The sequence below is a fragment of the Capra hircus genome, chromosome 15 (assembly GCF_001704415.2).
Source record: "Capra hircus breed San Clemente chromosome 15, ASM170441v1, whole genome shotgun sequence".
NCBI lineage: Eukaryota > Metazoa > Chordata > Mammalia > Artiodactyla > Bovidae > Capra > Capra hircus.
In genome coordinates this window covers 12,568,563-12,588,403 of record NC_030822.1, presented here as the reverse complement: position 1 = coordinate 12,588,403, position 19,841 = coordinate 12,568,563, and the positions used below count along the sequence as shown (strand labels likewise).

At 38.7% G+C, this 19,841-nt stretch overlaps 1 protein-coding gene across 1 annotated transcript in view; it reads right to left on the bottom strand.

Annotated features, from left to right (window-relative positions):
• LRRC4C (leucine rich repeat containing 4C) overlaps nt 1–19,841 on the bottom strand; it is a 192,385-nt gene that overhangs the window by 7,526 nt on the left and 165,018 nt on the right. The window lies entirely within an intron of this gene.

Genomic DNA, 19,841 nt, shown 5'->3' with positions numbered 1-19,841 from the left:
GGTTTCAACATCTCTTTCAGAAGATGTTTTTATCACATCAAAAGGAAATTAATTTAAAGGTGCACACTATCCATTACGATGTCATCTCACAGCATTTATTTACAAATGTGGGTTTTGAATTAAACTATAATACTCTTAGCCTTGTCCCAGAGGATATCCTGACTTTGTCAAGAGACCTTTCTTCTTTCCTTACCCATGCTTCAGTGCACTGAGAGACATAGAAGGGACTCAGGAGGCAGAGTAGCTAATGGGGATGCTTTATTTAGCACAGTATCATTGCTAAGTCAGCATAGACTGCTGTCTAGACATTGGAACTAGTTTTCAAGCGAGGTGAGAGAAAGATAAATTTAGTTAACCCCAATCAGTCCTCATATCTCAGTAGACCACACATTCACTGTCATAAATACATGCAATGGACCTCTGTAAACATTGAAAAGCCAAACCATTAACCCCCATACTCAGAATGGACACTGAAACCTCCAGACCATGCCTTACCATCAACATCAACTTGACTTAGCTCTTCCATAGCTTCTATTAGCAACTCTATCCTCTTCTGAAATTCTCGTGCTAAAGCAAACAGTTTCATGGACCTTAACAAAACTGGCCTAAAGATCCTTCAACTCTTTCATAAAAAGCATTAACTGTGCTCTAAGATTCTTTGGATCTTTTGCCTCACCTTGGTGTTTTCTCCAATCCTGGATCTTTGTATCATAGTTCTTACTTGATCCTCATCAAGCTCCCATATTGAAAAATCCTCCTAAAAATTAAACTTATAATTCTCAATAAATTATGGCTTAATCATCACCATTCCATTCAGACTCTCCTAGACTTCTGTAGGGTTTTAGTAAGGAAAGAGATTCAGGTCTGTCTTACCAACAATTCTTGCTGGTAACATTTTCAGAATCAACTGCTTTATGAAACTAAAGGTGGGTTAATCACTTGAAATATGCTTGAACTTCAATTTCTGAATTTGTTGTATACCCCATATCCTACTCCCATACTCTTTCCTTAGAAAATTTTGTTCAGAAAGATTCAGTCTCTCCTTAAAAAAAAAAAAAAAACAGAATTATATTATCTTCTTTGAGACAAGGTTATCCAGTCTTGATGTATTAATATAATCTGGCTTAAGTTAGGACTAGGCAAACTTTTTCTGTGAAGGGCCAGATAGTAAATAGTTTAGGTTTTCAGACCATATGGTGTCTAGTTGCTACCGCTCTCCTCTGCCACTGAAGCTTGAAAACAGCTCTGGTCAAAAAGTCAGGGAACATGCATGGCCATCTTCCAGTTAGACTATGCACATTCAAATGTCTCAAATATTCTTAATATTTTTTCAACCATTTTAAAATTTCTAAATATTCTTAGTTCACAGAGCATGCAAAAACAGATGGTGGGCTAAACTTTGGATTATTTTTTGCTGAGTTCTTGTCTAAACAAACATTGATTGTTCCATTCTTATTGCCAGAGACTGGTTGGTTCTGAACATGTGATACCGTCTGGCCAATAAGATGCAAAGAGAGGTCAGCTGAGGGGATTCTGTGAATTTTTATTTTTCTCCCCCTAATAGGAAGAAAGACAGGGGAAGGAGTAGTTCTTTATTCTGTTTCTGGATGTTGTTGTGGGTATAAGATACTGAGAATTGCTACAGGCAATTTGTGGCCAAGAAAGCAGGCAGCCTGAGGACAAAGCTGTTGTGCTAAAGAAGGAAAAAATGGAAAGAGGGAAGAATTTGCATTCTTGATACTGTGACAAGCAGTTACATTAACGAATCCTATAACTGTTTTTCCTCTCTATTTTATTATTATATGCAATAATCAGTTCCATACATCATAAACAGCTCATTATTTTTCTGGTTACACGTAGTCAAACCTACCTGATATTTTCATATTAGTTCTCTCTCCCTCTCCTTTTATCTATCTCTCACTACTCCTGCTTCCAAAACCAAGAGCAAAGAAAAGGCAAAAGAAAAAAATCTAATTGCTTAAACCATTATATATCTGAGACCTATCAAAAAGAACAAAGTAAGCTGAGGCGACATGATTTGCTTGTAAGAAAGGAAGTGAGGCTCATCCTCACTTACTAAGAAAGCTTTCTACTATAATCATTTCTCAAAATAGCTCTTTAAATTTTTAAGAGTGCTATAATACACAGGAAAAGGGAAAACGACAAATTAAATAACACCATTATCAAAGGTAGCTCACCCCTCCAAATTAAATTTATTTTACAAATATTTCCTAACATAATTCAACTTTTTCCCATCTGAAACCCAATTTTGCAAATCTGTTGAGATTTCCACCCTTCGTGGAGGAATATATGGTTCTGCAGATTTTCAGGGAAAGAAAATTTTTGTAAATATGCCCATTGCAGACCCTCAAGGCAAATGTAATGGAAATGATGCAAGGTTTAAATGGCTGTAACCCAGGTATTCAACCTGTCAAGTCAACAAGAGGCTCTTTGGCTATATTCACTGACGTTGTAATGTTTCTAGAAAATGTTGGAACTAAAAATAAAAAAAATTGATATTTAAGGAAAAAAAAAACCACCTGGGTCTGCATTTCACTTTTCTAGACAACTTGCTCAACTTACAGTAAAAAAAAAAAAGAAAAAAGTACACAAGTTTAGTATTTAGTGGTGACAAGATTATAATATCATTAGATAAGAAGAAACAATGAGTGGAGAAAACTACATATATATATATGTATATGTATCTTTTTAAGTAAGAAAAAGTATAATAAATGATGTGGCCAATATGTTGCTATGTTCTGTTGAGTATAAAAAGGGATAGAAAAGAGTCTAAGGTGACCATACCTTTTAGAACTTTACAAACTTACTGGAGCTATAATACAAAAGCATAGATACCTATCAAAAATGAAAAGCACGCATATGTGCATCTAGGAACTAATGTAGTCAATATTCAAATTCCATAAAACATCGTCAGATGTCATAGATAACCAGAGAAAGTTTTAAGAGGGTTTGAGATTTTATGTAGGCACTTAAGGGGATATAATTTTGTATTGAGGCAGGTGGTAGAGGAGATCCATTATCTAATGGATGACTTGTAAAAGCAGAGGGTCTTACCACGTGGCTCAGTGGTAAAGAGTCCACCTGTCAATGCAGGAGATGTGGATTAAATTCCTGAGTCAGGACGATCCCCTGGAGAAGGAAATGGCAATGCACTCCAGAATTCTTGCTTGGGAAATCCCTTGGAAAGGAGCCTGGAGGGCCACAGTCCATATACTTGCAAAAGACTCAGACAGGACTAAGCAACTAAATAATAGCAACTGTAATACAAGCAGGGAAGTAGGAGCATGAAATAAAAGAGAAATGACTTAATGGAAGCAGGTGACTTATACAATAGAATTTAGATTGTTAAGTTGGCCCAATTGAGGGGCACTACATGACTGGTAGGAGAGTTTGGGTTTGCTCCAATGATGAAACTTAGGAAGAAACTCCAGGTTCTTAAGCAGGAAAAGGTGAGAACATTATTTTAGGGAGTCTCTGCCCTTATGCATAAAAGAAACTAGAGAGAAGAGTAGTTGATGGAAAAGTCAAATGACTTCAATAATCGACATCTTAGCATTACTTTAGAACTGAATGGAACAGATCTTCAATCCAGTTACCTGTTGATACAGATATCAATCCAATATGTATACATTATGAGACCTGTATAGCCTCAAAATAATCAGTCCTGCCTGAAATCCTGTAGAGGATGAAATACCAGTGAAGGCAAAATTAGCTTCTGTATGCAGTCACATTAAAAACTATCAGGTTACACAGAGGCAGCAGACTATCACTTTGAAACTCTGATGCACAAATAAGGAAAGATACAAGTTTTGAAAATCTCTAATTTGGTTCATACCTGAATGATTTAGCGGTTTTCCCTACTTTCTTCAATTTAAGTCTGAATTTGGTAATAAGGAGTTCTTGATCAGAGCCACAGTCAGCTCCTGGTCTTGTTTTTGTTGACTATATAAGCTTCTCCATCTTTGGCTGCAAAGAATATAATCAATCTGATTTTGGTGTTGACCATCTGGTGATGTCCATGTGTAGACTCTAGGGCCTAGATCTGATAGATAGAGTGCCTGATGAACTATGGAATGAGGTTTGTGACATTGTACAGGAGACAGGGATCAAGACCATCCCCATGGAAAAGAAATGCAAAAAAGCACAATGGCTGTCTGGGGAGGCCTTACAAATAGCTGTGAAAAGAAGAGAAGCAAAAAACAAAGGAGAAAAGGAAAGATATAAGCATCTGAATGCAGAGTTCCAAGGAATAGCAAGGCGAGATAAAAAAGCCTTCTTCAGTGATCAGTGCAAAGAAATACAGGAAAACAATAGAATCGGAAAGACTAGAGATCTCTTCAAGAAAATTAGAGATACCAAGAGAATATTTCATGCAAAGATGGGCTTGATAAAGGACAGAAATGGTATGGACCTAACAGAAGCAGAAGATATTAAGAAGAGGTCACAAGAATACACAGAAGACTGTACAAAAAAGATCTTCACGACCCAGATAATCACGATGGTGTGATCACTCACCTAGAGCCAGACATCCTGGAATGTGAAGTCAAGTGGGCCTTAGAAAGCATCACTATGAACAAAGCTAGTGGATGTGATGGAATTCCAGTTGAGCTACTTCAAATTCTGAAAGATGATGCTGTGAAAGTGCTGCACTCGATATGCCAGCAAATTTGGAAAACTCAGCAGTGGCCACAAGACTGGAAAAGGTCAGTTTTTACTCCAATCCCAAAGAAAGGCAACGCCAAAGAATGCTCAAACTACCACACAATTGCACTCATCTCACATGCTAGTAAACTAATGCTCAAAATTCTCCAAGCCAAGCTTCCGCAATACGTGAACCATGAGCTGGTTTTAGAAAAGGCAGAGGAACCAGAGATCAAATTGCCAACATCTGCTGGATCATGGAAAAAGCAAGGGAGTTCCAGAAAAATATCTATTTCTGCTTTACTGACAATGCCAAAGCCTTTGACTGTGTGGATCACAATAAACTGTGGAAAATTCTGAAAGAGATGGGAATACCAGACCACCTGACCTGCCCCTGGAGAAATCTGTATGCAGGTCAGGAAGCAACAGTTAGAACTGGACATGGAACACCAGACTGGTTTCAAATAGGAAAAGGAGTACATCAAGGCTGTATATTGTCACCCTGCTTATTTAACTTATATGCAGAGTACATCATGAGAAATGCTGGGCTGGGAGAAATATCAATAACCTGAGATATGCAGATGACACCACCCTTATGGCAGAAAGTGAAGAGGACTAAAAAGCCTCTTGATGAAAGTGAAAGAGGAGACTGGAAAAGTTGGTGTAAAGCTCAATATTCAGAAAACGAAGATCGTGGCATCTGGTCCCATCACCTCATGGAAAATAGATGGGGAAAAGGTGGAAACAGTGTCAGACTTTATTTTGGGGGGCTCCAAAATCACTGCAGATGGTGAGTGCAGCCATGAAATTAAAAGACACTTACTCTTTGGAAGAAAAGTTATGACCAACCTAGATAGCATATTGAAAAGCAGAGACATTATTTTGCCAACAAAGGTCCATCTAGTCAAGGCTGTGGTTTTTCCAATAGTCATGCATGGATGTGAGAGTTGGACTGTGAAGAAAGCCAAGCACTGAAGAATTGATGCTTTAGAACTGTGGTGCTGGAGAAGATTTGTGAGAGTCTCCTGGACTGCACGGAGATCCAACCAGTCCATTCTGAAGGAGATCAGTCCTGAGTGTTCTTTGGAAGGAATGATGCTAAAGCTGAAACTCCAGTACTTTGGCCACCTCATGCGAAGAGTTGACTCATTGGAAAAGACTCTGATGCTGGGAGGGATTGGGGGCAAGAGGAGAAGGGGACAACAGAGGATGAGATGGCTGGATGGCATCACTGACTCGATGGATGTGAGTCTGAGTGAACTCCGGGTGTTGGTGATGGACAGGGAGGCCTGGCATGCTGCAGTTCATGGGGTCACAAAGAGTCGGACATGACTGAGCGACTGAACTGAACTGAATGTGGTTCATGTCCACACTGTAAATTATATACAGAAAATGACTAAATATACATTTAGCTTTTGTTCTTTGATGATATAATGCACTTTAACTTAATGTTGAAATATAGAAAGACATCCAATTCATATTAGCAAAACCCAGTGGGACAAAAATCAGATTTAGAGTGAAATCAGGTGGGTTAGAGGGTTGGCCAAGTATTACTAATCATTCTTTGGTAAACTGGCTTTCTCTGAGCTACACCTTCCTAAGTGAGAGTGATGATAACATTAATAGACACTGAGATGATTATATGAATTATATGATATAGCATCTACTGAAAGAAAATTCCCAAACCTGCCCTGTACCTTCATAAATGCCACTACCATACATCCAAATGCTCAAGGCAAAAATCTAAGGATCTTCCTTGACTGTTACTTTTCTTTATTTGCATTCAGCATAACCCTACTCATTAGAACATTGACTTCACTATTAAAATATAAGTTTATTCCTCATTGTCCCTTCCTAGATAAAATAATCTTCATTTCCAACTTGGACCACTGAAATACCCTCTTATCAGTTTCTCTACTTTTGCAAATGCTGTACCACAGTTAATTCTTCATACAGTAGTTAGTGGAGTAGGAAATAGCAACGCACACCAGTGTTCTTGCCTGGGATATCCCATGGACAGAGGAGCCTGGTAGGCTATAGCCCATGGGGTGGCAAAGATTCTGACAAGACTGAGAGTGAGCATGCACACACAGCACTCATACTGAAGTTTAGAGATATAGATATGCTCATGCCACTCTCCAGTTGAAAATGCTCTTATTAGCTTCACATCCTTTTGCAGCAAAATGTAAACATTTTTTGCCTCTAATATATGATTATCTGATACTTGCCTATCCTCTTATCTTTCAACTCCTCTCATTTCCCTCTGTCTTCAACCATATTGAATTTCCTTTATTCCTCAAGTGTCCCAAGACTTTTCCTCCCTCAGGACCTTTGCACTAAGTTTCCCTCTGCCTGCAACAGCTGCCCTTTGGTTTCTGCATGATTGATATCCCTTGTTGTTCAAGACTCCCTTTAAATTTTATTTTCTCAGAAAATTCTTTCTTGATCACTCAGCCTAAAGCAGATCTTCTATCACCATCAATCAGATTACCATTTTTATTTTATTTGTATAATTAAAATATTTTTTGCCCACTCCGGGTGACACATGAAATATTAGTTTCCTCACTAGGGATTGAACCCATGCCTCCTGCACAGGAAGCATAGGGTCTTAACCACTGGATCATAAGGGTAGTCCCCAGATTGCCATTTTTAATTTTCATCAGAGTACTTCTAATTTGATACTTTCCTCATACACATCAATGTTTATTTTCTTACTGCTTGTCTCATCTGAGTAGAATGCTAAATTCCTTGGAGAAACATCTTATCTACCATAGTGATATTTTTCCAAAAAGTACTCATCAAATATTTGTTAAATGCAGGAAAGAATGCCTAGGTGTTCAAGCAGATAGAAACAGTATGTAGCTAGTTAAAGCTATCCATTCACTGAGGAGCTAAATAATATCATATTTACTCATTGATCTTTAGCACCTAGTAGAGTCCAACTCACACAATGGGGCTTCCCAGGTGGCTCAGTGGTAGAGAATCCACCTGCCAAGCAGGAGATGCAGATTCAATCCCTGTATCAGGAAGATCTCTTGGAGGAAGAAATGGCAACTCATTCCAGTACACTTGCCTGGGAAATCTGGAGGAGCCTGGCAGGCTACAGTCCTTGGGGTCAGACACGACTTAATGACTAAACAACAACACACTCACATAATAGAAATTTCATTAATTTCTGGAATGATCCTTGTTCAGTTTTTAGTTATTTTCATAGAGGTCTTCCTACAAAGAAAAGCTAGAGAGAACAAAGCAATATAAAGGCCATTCTGCTGTCTCCTTGCCCTCTTTGTTTATTTATTTATTTATTTTGCAGGAAAAGCCTTCTCTATTTCTTCATCTATTCTTGTCAATAGCAGTCCTGTTTTAAGTTTGGCCAGACAATGCCCTCTGCTGTATGTGCCTAAAATAGCACAATTGCCTTGAAAATTCCAACTAGATGATACAATGAAGCCTTTTCCTTGATTTGCTCATGTGGCACTCAGATGCACTGCAGATCTAGGGAGGTTGGACTCAGCTTTCAGGCCCTCCATTAGGGCAGACCGCTTAGAGCAGAAAACAGAATTCTTGTAAGCAGAAAGTCAAATCATCTACATATCTTCTTTAAAATGGAAGAGTGAGTATCTTGATCATTACACCCTTGCTCTAGAACACATCTGAAGCATTAATTAGAAAATCCTTGTGTGAAAAAGATCTAATTCTTCTGTCACAATCAAAAAGAACAAGATGGATTAGGCAAGGTATTGGGGTAGGCGGTGACAGTTCCAACTTTGCCTTAGCAACAAAAAGTCAAATCTATTTCATGTTAGGAAAGCAGGCCTAGAAATACAGCCAAAGACTTGCAAGGCTAAAAATAAAATTAATTTGTTTTTTCCCTGTTTTTTTAGCCTCACATGATGCAGGAGAGCTAAAGTGTACCTAGTACGAAGCTTTTGACTGTTTATGAATCCTTTGGATCATATTCACATTCTGAGCTTGATTATTTATGTAGAAATGAAATATAGATGACTCCCTGTTTCTTGAATTAAAGAGTGGGATTTGAGGTGTTCAGGTCTGTGTGTGCTTTTTTATGATAGTTGGCTGTGTTGGTTTAGTGAAATGCACAGCCAAGGTAAAAAGCTTAAAAGCTCGAACGGCATATACTGCTTGATATTTCACTCTTCAGGAAATGACATCAGACCATTCCAATGATCAGAAATGTTGCCTGCCTGTAACAATGCCTGCATTCACTTGTGCACTAATATTTTTTAAGTCTGGAGCCTTCTCCACACAGGAAAACTTCAGTTCTCCTCTTTTTCTATTCATTCTTTCTTTTTATTCAGATTCAAGGTTAACCAATTGATCCATGCATGCTATTCCTTATCTCCAACATTAGTCTTTTCATACTGTTCTTGAGGGAGATTTTCAAAGTAATGCTTTGCACACTTTGTATAAGAACACACAGGGACCTCGGCAAATAACTGTCCAAGAAAACATAACTCAGCAATAGTTTCCCAGTGCTTACAGAATAAAAACTAAATCTCTTACATCCTCTACCCACTAGATGCCAGTAGCACCCCCAGTTGTGACAATCTGCAGTGCCTCCAGATATTGCCAATGCCCCCTGGGGGGTGGGAAATGTGACCTCTTGAAAACTGCTGCCTTAATGTGACACTAAGACACTCCACGATGCTCAGCCATACCGTTTCCCCATCCCCTCCGCCACTGTTATCCATAGTACAGTCTAGGCTACAGTCTGTTTCTGATTCTAAAAATATACTCCCTACTTCTCTTCTTCCGAGTCTTGCTCCTGTTTTTCCCATGCCCTGGGAAGTCCTATCTGGATTTTTTTTTTTTTTTCAAAATTGTATCCCAGAGATGATTTACAGTGACCATTTCTAGCAGATCTTCCTTGGTTTTACTGGCCAGCATTAATCCATCCTTTCCCTAAGGATCTGCAATGCCAAAACTACAACATTTATCAAATCTGCGTTTGAATGCAAATGCTTGGGAATGCATTCAATCTAGTTAATCATACGCATCTTAAAGGCAGGAATTGGATGATGTCTAGGCACTCAGTAAATATCTGCTGAATTGCATTATGGAATGTAATCCACATTTAAAGTCATAGTCAGGAGCCAGGTTTATTAGGTAATTTTATCAAGGTTTAGTGATAAGACCCATATGTAAAACAAAACAAAAAAATAAAAATGGCACACCACTTAGTACAAATGGTAAAGAGGGGTCTCATTAATAACTTATTGTCTTCCTCGCCCCCATAAAAACTTATAAACATAATAACTTTGAGATGAAGTAGATTATCAAAAATCAGCATGTATATGGGTGATTAAAAACAACTGAGTAGGATAAAAAATAAAAATCTATCCTTACCAGCAATAAACTGTTTCCTAAAGACCACATCTGAGTTCCTGGCACATGGTATATACTAAATATCTGTGTACTGAGAGAGAGAGAGAAAGAAGAAAGGAGTGAAGAAAAGGATGGAAGGAAGAAAGAATAATGGGCTCAAGAAAAAACTGGTTGGTGCAGATTATCAACTACTTACATAACTAAGTGAATATTAATGGAATATAGATTTTTTAAAAAGAGATTGAAATGTGTGTAGTACTCGTGTATAAAACTGCCTATAGGTTGGATATGATACTTTGATTTATATACTCCATTTGTGAGCATACATGAGTTAATATATAAAGAAGGATTTAGAACAGTGTCTGGTACACAGTCAATACTGTATGCATGTTCGTTGCTGTTTTTCTTGTTGCTTGTCTAATCCCGGTGACAGCTGAAATCCAGTTGTGGAGAATGATTGATGCATCAGGCTATCATAATCTGATGCTAAAGCAATCCAAATCGTACAATCACATTTCCTTAGTTTGATTTCTTATCAACCACCTTATTTAATTATAATTTGATTTTCCTTGAAAATTCATAGTTCAATCCCTGGATTCCTAAGACATTCATGAATGGATTTCAAACTATTTATAAATCTCTTGAAATCATATGTAAATTTTCATATAAATGTGATTGTATATTTTTATAGGAAGATTATTCATTGGCTTTGCCATCACATTTTCAAAGAGATTTATGATTCAAAGACGTTTAAACCGTACAGAAAAAGATTTGACAGACTGAAAAGTATTTGAAGGGTTTGTTATAGTGTTAGCTATAATTTTGCAAATTAGCATTCTGTTCTCTATTCTATATTTCTTATGTGTTTAGTAAGTGTGACTACACCCTTCTCACAATGAGCTACCAAAACCAAATTTCTGAAATGAAGAAACTAAAGACTTGATAGAGGTCTTGAGTAAATTCTTCCAGACAAGTGTCCATTGGGAAAAGTCTTGGAGTGCAGTCTTCTCTGGTGATGATGAGACCTGTCATATACTTTAAACATTGGTACTCAGGGATAATTTGTCACTCCATGTCATTTCTTTAAAAAATTCGTGTCAGCATAAGAATCAGAATGATGCACAGTGAAATAGGATCCAGAATTTCCTCCACAGAAAAGAAACGGGACTTCTCTGCTCTAGAACTTTCCTTCATTTCGCTAGCTGAATTGCTATTTTTATCTACCTCTTAGAATGTTTTGGATAATCATGACTAATGCCAAAGGAGAAAATAATGGTTATTACTATTAGTGAAGGTCAACTGTATAACAGGGATGACAAAAAATAATATTCCATTAAAACAAAAACAACTAAACCCCAATAAGAACCACCCTCTCTCCACCAAAAAAGAAAAAAATCTAATGTTTAATGAGGTTGAATTGCAAAAACTGGACACATGTTTTAGCCTCTCAGGATGCACAATACAATGATTCTCTCTAATCTTTCAATTTGAAAAACGGAATAAAAGAAACAAATAAAAGAGGGTGAGCATTCCCAATTATATTTATAATTAAATTTAATCAAAATGTGAAAACTTATTTTTCTAATAATGACATTCCCCTCTGGGTCCACAGAAGCTAATATTTATTCTTCTGTCTTTTTACATATATTTGTATATTAACATAAATAGTTTTATACATTTTCTGTCTGGGATGATGAAACAGCAAGTAACTAAAGAGGCTTTTGAAAATCCAACAAGCCCACCCTAAGCATAAGTCCTTGGCAAGGTGGGTAAAGAAGGATTTGATTTCTGGAAGTTGGTCATATAGTTAATGACCTAGATTTCCATGCTTCCTTTGGACTTAGCTGAGAGGAGCTGATGGCCATTAACACCCAACTGATCAAGAATCCTTAGGAAATGCTCTATGCCAAGGTCATCATTGCCTTCTTAGGTTGAAAATAAACCAACTAACAATAGCAACCAAAAAGCATATGGATTTTTGTAATTATTTTTAAAACAATTTAAATTGCCATGCAAAGAATCTGAAGAGAATAAATACCACATATACAAAGAAATTCAGATGTTTAAATTGCCTTCTAATACTTTGTCAAGTAATTTCTTCCTTGTTATTATTAAACCGTACACAGCCTTAATTTCCTAGATTGTGATCACACACATACACACACACATACACACACACACACACACATATACACACATAAACATATACATATGGGTGTGCTCAGTCCATCTGTCAGGTCCGAATTTTTGCGACCCCCTGGACTAGAGCCTACCAGGCTCCTCTGTCCATTGACTTTTCCATGCAAGAATATTGGAGTGGGTAACCATTCCCTACTCCAGGGAACCTTTCTGACCCAGACCCAGGGATTGGACCCGCATCTCCTGTGTCTCTTGCGTTGGCAGGCATATTCTTTTTCACTGAGCCACAAGAGACATTACTTTGCCAAAAAGGTCCATCTAGTCAAGGCTATGGTTTTTCCAGTAGTCATGTATGGATGTGAGAGTTGGACTGTGAAGAAACCTGAGCGCCGAAAAATTGATGCTTTTGAATGGTAGAGTTGGAGAAGACTCTTGAGAGTTCCATGGACTACAAGGAGATCCAACCAGTCCATTCTAAAGGAGATCAGTCCTGGGTGTTCTGTGGTAGGAATGATGCTAAAGCTGAAACTCCAGTTCCTTGGCCACCTTGTGTGAAGAGTTGACTCATTTGGAAAGACTCTGATGCTGGGAGGGATTGGGGGCAGGAGGAAAAGGGGACAACAGAGGTTGAGATGGCTAGATGGCATCACCAACTCGATGGACATGGGTTTGGGTGAACTCCGGGAGTTGGTGATGGACAGAGAGGCCTCAGTTCAGTTCAGTTCAGTTCAGTCACTCAGTCATGTCCGACTCTTTGCAACCCCATGAATTTCAGCAGGCCAGGCCTGTCTGTTCCATCACCAACTCCTAGAGTTCACTCAAACTCACGTCCATCGAGTCCTGGCATGCTGCAATTCATGGGGTCGCAGAGTTGGACAAGACTGAGCAACTGAACTGAACTGAACTGAACTGAGCCACCAGAGAAGTCCTATATGTATGTATGTATATACGTACGCATACATACATATATACCTGGGCTTCCCAGGTGGTACTAGTGGTAAAGAACCCACCTGCACATGAGGGTAAGTCATAGAGACCCAGGTTCAATCCCTGGGTCAGGAAGATCCCCTGGAGAAGGAAATGGCAACCCACTCCACTAATCTTCCTGGAGAACTTCATGGACAGAGGAGTCTAGTGGGCTGCAGTCCATAGGATCACACAGAGTCAGACATGAATGAAGCGACTTAGTAGTAGCAGCAGCACATATGTGTAAATATATACATATATACCTACATATATATGTAAAGATGTTTGGGATTCATTTCATAGTAGGATGCTGGGAAAGATAATCTCCAAAAGTCATTTCAGCTCCAATAATATATGATTCTAAGTTAGTTCACCAGCACTGTATGAATTTTACCTCTGAGGGAACTCCTCCTACTCTGTAACTGCCTGTCATTTGATCATTTGAAATACTCTGTTAAGACATCCCTAACATAAACAACAGTCATGAACCAACGCCATTGTGTATCCTGAGTGTGTATGTGACTGTGTGGATAATTACAAGGAGGATAGTGTTCAGAGAGAACCAGTAAGATTTAAACAGCCAGTAACAGCTATGGAGACATGAGATGTAGCAGGATATGTACATTTGGATAAGCAAAAGGTCTGGCATTCCAAGAGAGAAAAAAAAATAGACATTTGTTCCTTCAGTAATATTTGCTGAGTGCTTTGCAGGTGGCACCCACCCATCAAGAATCTTCTCGTTTTTGGACTTCCCTGGTGGCCCAGTGGTTAAGAGTTTGCCTTCCAATGCAGGAGGTGTGGGTTCAATCCCTGGTAGGAGAGCTAAGATCCCACATGCCTTGAGGCCAAAAAACCAAAACATAAAACAGAAACCGTATTGTAACAAATTCAACAAAGACCATTAAAAATGGTCCACATCAAAAAAAAAAAAAAAAAACCCATACAGTTTAGTGGGATTCATAAGGGAGTGAACAAGGAACACAGCAGAAAGCGCAAGGGAAGAATGCACGTAATAGGAAACACACACAAAGACAGAGAGAGAGAAAAGACAAAAGAGTTTGCAAGAAAATAGGCATGTGGTGGGTGGGAAAAGTATGGCAGCGAATATAAGCATAAAACAATCTGATTTCTAGACATACAACCTGATTTCTACTAGGAATCTATACTGAAAAACAGGTGGGTAAGGTGGAGTAAGTAAAATAACACCAGACTGTGAAGAATAGACAAAAGAAATGGGAATCTATATTGATTCGTGGGATGGGTTGCTGGGACTTGATTTTTTTGTTGTTGGTGGTGGTAGGGAATAGAACAATGAGAAGAGTATGGAAAAGCAAATTTGAATAATATGGGATATGGCTAGGAAAGAGAGCACTGTAAGGCCTGAAGATCAAATACAAAATTATGTCAATAATTGAGGTTTGAGTTAATAAGGACCTGTACTAAGCTGTTTTTTACCTAAAATATAGGCTGACAGGACAGCATGTTTTTATTTTTTTCCTATATCTGGTGCACAGTCCTTAACTTGGTGAGACTCTCTTTACACTTCACTAGGTCTCCTGATTCCTGACCCATCACTGACTGCTTCACATCTGTATATATTTGGGACGCTCTAAAAGATCAGACTATGCCAAAGCCTTTGACTGTGTGGATCACAATAAACTGTGGACAATTCTGAAAGAGATGGGAATACCCGACCACCTGACCTGCCTCTTGAGAAACCTGTATGCTAGTCAGGAAGCAACAGTTAGAACTTGACATGGAACATCAGACTGGTTCCAAATCAGGAAAGGAGTACGTCAGGGCTGTATATAGTCACCCTGCTTATTTAACTTATACGCAGAGTACATCCTGAGAAGCGCTGGGCTGAAAAAAGCACAAGCTGGAATCAAGATTGCCGGGAGAAATATCAATAACCTCAGATATGCAGGTGACACCACGCTTATGGCAGAAAGTGAAGAGGAACTAAAAAGCCTCTTGATGAAAGTGAAAGAGGAGAGTGAAAAAATTGGCTTAAAGCTCAACAGTCAGAAAACTAAGATCATGGCATCTGGTCCCATCACTTCATGGGAAACAGATGGGGAAACAGTGGAAACAGTGGCAGACTTTATTTTTGGGGGCTCCAAAATCACTGCAGATGGTGATCACAGCCATAAAAGTAAAAGATGCTTACTCATTGGAAGGAAAGTTATGACCAACCTAGATAGCATATTAAAAAGCAAAGACATTACTTTGCCAACAAAGGTCCATCTAGTCAAGGCTGTGGTTTTTCCAGTAGTCATGTATGGATGTGAGATTTGGACTATAAAGGAAACTGAGACCTGAAGAATTGATGCTTTTGAACTGTGGTGTTGGACAAGACTCTTGAGAGTCCCCTGGACTGCAGGGAGATCCAACCAGTCCACCCTAAAGGAGATCAGTCCTGGGTGTTCATTGGAAGGACTGATGTTGAAGCTGAAGCTCTAATACTTTGGCCACCTGATACAAAGAGCTGACTCATTGGAAAAGACCCTGATGCTGGGAAAGATTGAGAGCAGGAGAAGGGGACGACAGAGGATGAGATGGTTGGATGGCATCACCAACTCAATGGACATGAGTTTGAGTGAACTCCGGGAGTTGGTGATGGACAGGGAGGCCTGGCCTGCTGCGGTACATGGGGTTGCAAAGAATTGGACAAGACTGATCAAACTGAACTGAACTGAGCTGAAAACATCAGAATAAGTCTTATATATTTGGTCCTGGCTCTTATTGAAGATCTCAGGGCGGTCCCCTTCCAGTTTTCAGCATGCCTTAATAGTTTTATAAATTCACCCAAATGACCCAGAAAAACCTGATAAGGAAAGTATTTAATTGAGTCTGGTTATGAGATGTGAGCAAAGGGAGGAAACAGAGTAGACTCTTTCTGTGATTTCCAGGCAATGTTGTTTAATCAGAATACTGATAGCAGGGATGGCCTCCTAATTGAACCTGGAACTGGTTTCATGTAACCTCAACACTGTTCACATTGCATAATGAGGAAACCTGGGTGATGACATGTCAGATAATGGAAGTGACTGTCATCTGTGATTTCTTTGTTTTCCCTTAATGACCACAAAAGAGGGAATTACATGGTAAATGCAGGCATTTGGAAATAAGATTCTTATTTATTTACTCAAGGCAGTCCTCATTTTGTTCCCTGCCGTGTTAACCAGAGGTCATGCATTATCGAAAACAAGTCCCTTTTTTTTTAAACACAGTTCTTTTATAACAGATTTGCTCTCAGTTACCATGGAACCTTGCAAAATGAGGACTCAGTTCCAGTATGTACAAGCTTCAGTTCACACAGTACCATGCAAAGCCAGAACTCCCTGTTATTCATTTGCCTACAATGCATTATTTCCAAAAAATGTATCATGGAAAAAACTCAGGAATATACATGACAAGCAAGAAAAAACTGGATATCTTATGGTATCTTAATGGGGTAAGAAAGTACAGTAGTCTATGCATATCCCTATTCAAGCCATTAGTTAGCTACTTTTCTTCATGATTTAGATAGTGAAAATTATTTTTGGTTATCTCTCCCACCATCTTTATTCCCTAAAAAATGCACTTGCAGTTCAGTTCAGTTCAGTCACTCTGTCATGTCCGACTCTCCAACTGAAAAACCACAATGGTGATTGTCATATCCCAATACAGATATTATAGCTGTGGGGCAACACCTCTAATGCAAGCCACTTAAATTTTCTGTATCCTTCTAAAAAGTGAAGACAGACTACCTATGTCTTCCTATGCCACAGGAAAACTCAAAGGATAAAATTTATTCAAAAATAAGTATAACAAAGAGTAAAACCCACAAAATGAGGGTAATTATGATATGGTTGTCACCACACACTTCCCAGTTTTGTCTGTTAAGCTGTAGTTGCCACGTGAACAGAAACACAAGATGGATGGAGTTGTAGGCAAAAAAAAAAAAAAAAAAAAAACACCTCCAAGATCAATAGCGCTATCCGCAGGCAAAATTTGGCCCACTATTTGTTTTTGTCAATAGAGTTTTATTGGAACACTGTCACACCCATACATATCTGTATTTCCTATGGTTGCTTTCATATTAATGCGCCAAATTGTGTAGTTGTGCTAAATTATATGGCTTGCAAAAAAAAACCTATACAGCTTCAAAACACTTTACTCTCCGACCTTGCAAAGAAAGTGTGTTAATCTTGCTCTAGAGCACGTGGAGGAATTCCTTTTCTTACACATTTTCCTCAACCCCAAAACTAACAGGATGATCTATTAGGACATAAAAGGAAAAATATTAAACTTTCTATTTATCATTCACTGTTCTGTAAGAAAGAGGAAAGAAATTAAGTTCTATTAATTTGGCAATAGTACCATGCGTCATGTAACTTTTGTGAGGAATCCTGAGCAGGAGAGTGAGTTCCACAACTCAGGGGAGTTTTCTATATAGTCATTCTGTGTCCCTGTGGCTTTAGTACATCGTGATGGACTGCTATCTCCACGTGTCTAGCTAAGTGACTTTGGGAATTATTTTATTTAGTTTTAACTGATACCTGGCTTCTTTAGCATTTTTTCTCCCCCTGCCCTTTTTAAGCCAGCAACATTAAGACACATTGCCCTCCAAAATCAAAGCCTCACTTATACCTGGAATTGAAGATTATATTTCTGCATCCCCCTTTGGATTCTGGGAGAATGATCAAAAGACAGTCTGCAAGAGACAGACTTTGCAGTTACCACCTCCTCACCTTCCTTTCTTCTTTCCTGGTAAAATGTTCTCTCTCTCAACACTGATTAGACGTGTGTGTGTGTTCAGTCATGTCCTACTCTTTTGCAATCCTAGGAACTATAGACTACCAGGCTCCTCTGTCCATGGCATTTTCCACTCAAGAATACTGGAATGAGTTGTCATTTCCTTCTCCAGGGGATCTGCCCAACCCTGGGATTGAACCTCAGTCTCTTGCATCTCCTGCATTGAAGGTGAATTCTTTACCATTGAGCCACATGGGACTTCATGAACATGGGACCAAATTAAGAATAATAGACTTTGAGAGTTTTAATTATCAAAAGAAATCCTAGGGAATGAAGTCCAAATTCCATTTCCTCATTCACTATATGGAAACCTTGTCAATAAGAACTCTGAATTTCACTTCTCCCAACCTATAAAATGGATGCGATCTTATCTGCCTTTCCTTTCTCATTGTTATCAGGATAGCTTGAGATCGTTTATGAATTATGAAATAATAAAACTAGTTGTATTACACAGAGTTAGGAGACTGATCGTTTTTTCACTTTGTGTCCATACAAACAAAACAAATCAGAAAGTTGGGAGGGAGAGAAAAAGTAAAAAGCATAGCGCATAGATTTCTACATGGCTGACTCTCTGTGTACTTTACATGCACAGTTTTATTTAATCCTCATAAAAACTGCATGAAACAGATACTCTAGTGCTTTGTCACTTACCCCAAACTGCACAATTAGTAACTGACTTCAGGTCTAAGTCCACTCCTTTTCATCACTGCAATGGACGAACTACTTTCTACTAGCCATGCAACTTTTGGATACCTGACACTTTTTTGGCTGCTCATTTTCCTCATTTATAAAGTGATGAAGACAAGGACCACTACTAAGGTACACTATCTGTATTAGCATGTCTCATCCTAATAAAACCCCATTTCTTAAAAATGTTCATATTCATTCTGTCTTTGAGAAACTGAGATAGAATATTTATTTATCTATTTTATTTTAAACTTTTTACTGTATATTGGAGTAAGGCTTCCCTGACGGCTCAGACCATAATGAATCTACCTGCTATGCAGGAAGCCTGAGTGGGTTCCATCCCTGATCAGAAAGATCCCCTGGAGAAGGGAATGACTACCCACTAGAGTATTCTTTCCTGGAGAATTCCATGGACAGAGGAGCCTGGCGGGCTACAGTCTAGGGGTCATAGAGTTGGAGGCAACTGAGCCACTAACAAACAAACAATCAATTAGCAATTCTGTGATAGTTTCAAGTGAACAGCAAAGGGACTCAGCCATACATATACATGTGTCCATTCTCCTCCAAACTCCCCTCCCATCCAGGCTGCCACATAACACTGAAGAGAGTTCCCTGTGCTATACAGTAGGTTCTTATTTGTTATCCATTTTAAATGTATGTGTACATACCAAGCCCAAACTTCCTAACAATCCCTCCTTCCCATCCTTCCCCCACTGACAATCACGAGTTCATTCTCCAAGTCTGCGAGTCTGTTTCGGAGAGTACTGAAGCACTACACGCAAGGTTTAGATCCAGACTGTGATGAAGCCTGAATTTCAACCACCTGCTCCAGCTCCATTTTCCTTTCAGTCCATGGCCTGGCTATACATTTTGTGGCATTAACTAAGACAACCTAAAGGAAAGTACCTAGTAAATTGCCTGGCACAGTTACACAGTATATAGTATGTTTTTGTCTTTCTAAGTAAACTCCTTCATTCTCTTGGAATATGATCAGCACAATGATTATATGTTCCATTTAGAAGAGTGAAAATTAGGACAGAAGAGAAACATCAGTCTGGGGTAACTAAATCAAGGAAAAACCATTGCTAGGGTATGAATGTGAACTGTGATATGTCGCCTGCAGACTTTCAACTGGCAGCTAAAGCTTTCTTCTTATAAGCATGTGCCACTTCAGTAAACTTCACTCTCAATTCTTCTGTTTTTGAAGAAAAACATTTCCAGCTAATAACACAATTACACTT